This window comes from Lygodium microphyllum, chromosome 16, assembly GCF_053477565.2.
Source record: "Lygodium microphyllum isolate KBCC chromosome 16, Lygodium_microphyllum_v1.1.10, whole genome shotgun sequence".
NCBI classification, from domain to species: Eukaryota; Viridiplantae; Streptophyta; class Polypodiopsida; order Schizaeales; family Lygodiaceae; genus Lygodium; species Lygodium microphyllum.
This window is the reverse complement of record NC_141150.1, coordinates 49,195,178-49,201,689: the sequence shown is the minus strand read 5'-3', so window position 1 is coordinate 49,201,689 and position 6,512 is coordinate 49,195,178. Positions and strand designations below refer to the sequence as shown.

The following is a 6,512-nucleotide window of genomic DNA, read 5'->3' as shown; positions in this document are numbered from 1 at the left end:
CATTGCTATGCATAGGGTGGGGAACAAACTTTTCTTTGACAATTTCTAGAGACCAAACAGGAGTACATTGATCATTTTTTCCTTAATAGTCTTTAGATACCAAGAAGAGAGAAATAGTGTTCAAATCCAAATCAGCACAAAGGGACTTGAAAATCAGATGCTTTAAGTGATGACTTAGCCTAACCTAGTGCCCATTCTAGGACTTCCATGAGAAAGCAACCATAAGAAGGAAGAAAATTTTACAAGTCTGAATCGTGAATAGATTATTGAAGGCCTTCAAAGTAGCAATGATGAGATTGATGTTGCAATCATCATTTGTTTCTTCTAATGTTGCAAGCTATGGGTAAGGCTGCTTGCAAAGACCAAATGAAGCCAGTAGAGTAGTGACAAGTATCTGATACCTATGGTACTAGTAGCACATTACATGTGTGGTGGAGTTCAAATTGGTCTTCAAGATGAAACTTCCATTGCTAGCTTGTTTGTAGCTGGTGAAGTTGTAAAGCTCAAAAAAATTGCTCCAAGTTAAGCCTAGAATGACAGTAAGTTTGGAATGATAGTGAGTGGGCTGATCTAATATCCTTCGGGTGTTGATGCTACTCCTAAACCTATAAGGCCAACTATACAAATCCTTTTCTCCAATCAAGCTACTTAAATGCATCATGTAACATGAATGTTAACTTACAACAAGCTCACTACCTATTCCTCTGATTCCTTAGCATAAAATCAAATGGTCTAGGACAAAACATCTGATTATGTTCAAAGGTGTAAGGATATTTTCTTGATGAAGACCCTAAGTGTCTTTGTTGACCATACCTTCAAACTTCAGAATCTACAGATAATGAATATCTCTTTGAGTTTTTGATATCATCTACAATACAGTAGTAGGCATATCTAAGAATTGAAGGGAATGCATTATACAGAAGCTCATGGTCACCCCAAGCATCCTATTCAGATCTGCAAGATAGGCAGGATTCCTCCTATTCAGAGAAGATGATGCCTATTTTTAGCATGCTTTTAGGATAATTCTTGCAGCAATAAACTAGAAAGGAACAACCTGACTCAAGTGGATATATCAATTACAATTTCTTTGTTGGCCGTTCAAATCAGTTTGAATAATCTCTACAATGCCATTTTCACTAGACAATGTGCTGATAGTTCAAAGAGAGCAACAGGTTGATCAGAAGCTTGTTTCAACATTACAGCATCTTGTGAACAGCAGCTACCAACGCTACGTGTCTTAACCATTGGAATTTCAAAAAAGGCTTAATGAAACAATTCCATCTATATACTGTACAATAGCCTGGACCCCACACCAAAATATTGATCTTCACATAATATCTACATTAAATGAAATTTAAAAAAAAAAACATGATCTTTTTAAAGTCAAATTTACAAAGGAGTTAATTTTCAAGGCAAAAAGTTGACAAACTAACCTTCTGAAAATTCCAGAATTTAGTTTTATTGGTTTGCAGTAAGTTCCAATAATTCAAAATAACATGATCTTTAATAAACAGGAACCCCTCTACTTTTGGATAGCAGTCAAAGATCTAAGAAAGTCATCTACAAAAGAAAAAGTGATGGTTAACAAACAAAACTCCGATGTGCATAAAAAACTAGAATCATCCATCCAACTAGCTACTTGATATTGGCATTGTGACAACAACATCTAGAGGGAATGTTTGGGATATATAGATCATGTATTTCAATTGATATTAATCCCTTGGTGCGCAAAGAGTTGAATGCTAATAATTGGTTCTACAAAATTTGGCAATCACAACAGAGGTAAAAGTTTAAAGAAGGGCCTATTCGATAGTTCTTGAAGCACTTTTGTCTCTAGGTCTCATCATTTTCACAAGACTTGAAGATGTATTGGCACGCTTTCATAATGGCAAGAGTGTGACTAATGGGGTTTTTTTCCTCATCTATAACATCATCCAAGCATGCTTGCATGAGTCATGGGTCAACAACTCTGTGTGGTAATAAAGTCGTTCTCCTCTAATTGTCCTATATTCAACGTCATCAAAGCAAGCTTCTATCACTCCACTCTTTGGCAATTTGTATAATGAAGCTAGTGTCAAAAAATGGGCCGCTTTAGACATCCTTTCCTATTTTGAGTTTCATTTGCTTTCAATTGCTAATGCATAGCATGTCTTTGAAGGCGTCCTAGTTTGTTTTAGAAGCATTAACACTGCAACATATAAATAGAACCTACTACTTTCAATGATTTAGTTGTGAAAAACTCTATCGATACAAGATGGACTAAAGAAGCCCAAAGACAAGGCACCCCCTAGGACAATAGCTTCATTTCTCAATAATTATGTCATTCATAAACCTGTGAAGTAAAAATGCTCCCAAGGCATCAAGGAAAGATTTTGTTTATGGGCTAGACCTTCACAAACAAATGATATAAACTACAAACACAAGTTATTTGAATGTACTGATAACGTTTAGCATGTATATCCACATTGAGGTAAAAGAGTATTTCTTTCACTAACTTGTATGCTTGCCATACTTCAGCTGCTTCAACTCCAAAAGCTGGATCACTTTGTTCCAAAATTATAACCACAGTGTTGAAAATTCTGCCATAAAGCATTCTCCATCCAAGTGCTATTTTATTGACTGGCGAATCATAGAACGTGATTAAGACAACATCCCCGTAAAACTTTCTCCATCTGAGAAAATTTCCAACTTCAAAGCCTACTCTTGAAGCTTCAACCAAACCAAGGTGTGTGGAGGGGAGTGCTAGAGGTAGGAACTCCCAACGTACTGACTGATCTATTCGAGCTTTCCCCTTGTCAATTTCAAGAGTGAACATTCTTGGTTGGGTGCACCCCACTGAAACAAGATCCTGAAGCCAAGCCACAATATAATCCACATCTTGAGCTATCCAAAAACGTTATTGAGCCATAGAATAGCTTAGATCATCAACTCATTTAAAGAAGGTTGCCTTCTTTGATCTCCAAGAGACCAAAAAGTCAGCCAGCATGTCAACATTGTCATGTAATTCCTTCTCATCTTCAAAGAAATGTGGCTTCAAGGTATCTTGCCAGTCAATTGATGGTGGATATAGTGTCATATAACCCCCAATCTCCCATAAGAGTCTTTGCATCCAATATCCCCTCATTATGTCTGAAACTCCAAGATTTACTGATAGAGGAAGAATGAGCACCTAGAAAGTCTGAGAATGGAACAATGTATTGAGATGATTAATGGGAGCCATCATATCCTATGGAAGTGCAACAGGAAGGGCATGTGTATCAAACTTGATATCAAACAACTTAGATTCTGATTTTTGAGTATTATAAAAAATAGCTTCAAAGTTAAGGAAACGATTGGCTAATCCTTGCTGAGAATAGACTGTTTTCCACTTGGCACATATCCATAAGAAATCTCTGCATTTATGTTGCTTATAGATTCCAGAGGGAAGCCCCTAGGCCAAACAGATCTTTGGCCAAAGTGAATGTAAGGGTTGAAAATTGTTCTGTTATGAAATGACAAATACTTCAATAAATTATTGCTCCTCTTATTAGATAGCTCCAAGTCAAAGTCATTGCTCGGATCCCCCCTATTACGAATGCATTCTCATCTGCATCATAGATCACCTTGCACCATGCTAGATTGCAAATAAATATCCAACATTCTTCCTCACATATGAAACATATGGAAGGTGGGCAAGGATCCTATAACCAAGAGCTGCTTGCTGCTCAACTTCCAAGAAAATGACTCCTCTCACTTCCCAATCACTTGGTGTGTCTGTATCTCCAACGGCAATAACTTGCCATCCCTGCATTTTCACCATAGCCTGAACTTGATCAGTGAAAGAGTCAGAGGTTGTTACCACACTCCATTTGTCTACCTTGACAACATGGAATTTCTCAATATCTACCACTTTGTGCACCCTCTTGAAGTCTACTTCAGGGTATGGATTCTTCTCAGCACTCTTAGGGCCTGAGTAGACACAGAGGAGGGCTAAGGAGTCACCGTGGTTGGAAATGATGATGAGGATGAGGACATTGAGAAGCACGAGACCCAAGATGACAAGATTGGATAGGTTGCTTCTAGTTGAGGCGGCTAGGGTCCTTTTGAAGCAGCTGAGATCTGAGGTAAGTAGCTTTGAAGTCAATCTTCATCGCGGAAGCATTCTTGTCATCCTCATCTTTGTTGTGGGGGGGGGTTTGCACCCTGCTTGTGGGCTAGCTGAATGCTGGGGCTTGGTTCGCTCCTACTGGATGAGCATTGTGAGGGAGGATTAGATGTAGGGGGCACAGTGCTAGCTCATGATGCCCCACACACACACATGCCAACAAAGATGCACACAATCTTGTGCAATCTCAAGGTTTATGACATTTTTGCTTAAATTTTTTGTTGTGTGAGGGAATGGAAATGCAATGAGCTTTGCATTTGAAAATTGCAATTCCTTTAAGTGCCTTTTTGAAGCAAATAGATATTTTTTAATTGTGCCTTTGGGATGTGGGGCGCAGGGTTTGAACTCACACACCCCCATAACTCGACCCACACCCAAACCGCTACGCCACAACCCCATTGGCTTAAGTGCCTTTTTTTTTAACAATATGATTTTTATTAATAGAGATTTACATCATCAAGAAATATCCTATGGTTTTACCCCAAAACCATCACCCTAGCTCTTGGAGAGTAGCTTGAATGATATCTCAAATACTAGGAGCAAGGTGTTGTTTGCATAAGGTCTCGTATGGTTTGAAACAAGCACCTATAACAAGATGCACACCTCATGCACACTCATTTGATTGCTCTTGGTTTTAGTCACTCACACTAAGAGCATGCTCTTTGTCCACATAAATGCAAATGTTCTGTTGATTCTCATTATTTATGTGGACAATATGCTATTGATTGGGCTCCACGAGATGTGTATTGTGGCCTTGAAGGTCAAATCACAACATTCATTTGATGTTACAAATCTTAGCCATTTGCATTACTATCTTGGCATACATTTCACTACAGTAGTTGGGGGGGAGGGGGTTGCATGGGGCAGTGCCTAAGGTTTTCAATAAGGCTAAGGTTTCAAAATATGCATGATCTAAACAAAAGTTACACCTATGGGGCTCTAGCTTTTTACATAGGAATCATGTTTCTACGAAACCATGTGTGATTCAAAATCACAACTCTTACAACATTCCAAAGCTTGAGGGTTTTGCCATCCAAGGCACCCTTGTCCTTGAAAAAGTGATCGACACATGCTAGTAGAAGCATTAAGACCCGCTTTGGGAGACCCGATTTTTTGGTTTAGTCTACAATGTCTTTGCCATTGGGATTTGCCAAAACAAGTGTAGAATAGTTTTATGTCTGCCGAAAACAAACAAGGCATAGTACTAAAACTTTCTAAAATCGGCAAGTGCATCTTTCATTAGTATCTTTCTAGCCAATATCTTCCATATGAACACATTCAGTTTAGTAGAGGGGTAGCTTGCTAGACATCTAAGAGCCTACCTTTTCTTCTCTAAGAGGTTTGTGAGTATAAGTTCTTCTAGTTGTATTTTGACTTCAAGATGATTGCTTTGTCATTCCTCTTAAAATCCACCCTCTTCTTTATCTTAACAACCAGCTTTCCCTTATGATTAAGCAAGTTGTGGAGAGCATCAGCAGAGGCCTACAAAACATGTGAAGGCCATCAAAACAAGAGCATCCATTCTCCTCTTCCATCATGATTGTCATATCTTTTCTATACTTGATCTTAAGAGTATTGAAAAAAAGAGAGGGATGGGGTATCTCCCTCTATCAACCATCTTCCCTTTAATTGGATTTTCAAACCTTCAATCTTATTCGTCTCTTGAGCTATAAGAAAATCTTCAATATGTTCTACTAGGAGCCACATGAGAATAGCATCTTTATGATTAAGAGCAATATCATACAAAATAAACTCTTTACATCTAAAAACACCAACCGTATGTTTTCTTCTAAATGCAATTTGATCTCTGCCATCTTTCTTTGAAAGTGCAATTTGATAAAAACATGTAGCCTTCTAATCTAAGAACACGTTCAACTTTCCTTCAACCAACCTAAGCCAAAGCTTGTTTAGTTTACTCAATGAATTTATGTTTCTTTAGAAAGGATACCTTGAGTTGAAATGGAGGTGATTTTGAAGACTACATCGATTGGATAGTGGTCAAAAGCCATGATAGCTAGGATAATCCTCACCTTGATATGAAGGGCCAGCCACCACCAACCCATTGGCTTACATTTTCTCTATGATGAATCTTTATGGCAACTATGCCATGCAAAGCATTGCAAGAATGATTGATCAATTGCATGAAATACATCAATAAACCATGTTGCCTACAAAGTGCATCCTAACTTTCCCTTTCTCTCGATAAGAATGTATAAGATGCAACAATCTATTAGTGCTCCAACAGGTCACATTCTAGGAGAGTACAGTTGTGCTTCGCACATGAACTTAACTCGCATTCCTTTAAGAGCTTCAAACCACATACATTTGTGACTACCTCTCACACAAGAAATAAGCATATGCTGGTCAC

General features: G+C 38.2%; 1 pseudogene; it reads right to left on the bottom strand.

Annotated features, from left to right (window-relative positions):
• Positions 1-1,281: 1,281 nt before the first annotated feature.
• LOC148022792 (putative glycosyltransferase STELLO1 pseudogene) lies at positions 1,282-4,130 on the bottom strand (annotated as a pseudogene).
• Between the last annotated feature and the right edge of the window lie 2,382 nt (positions 4,131-6,512).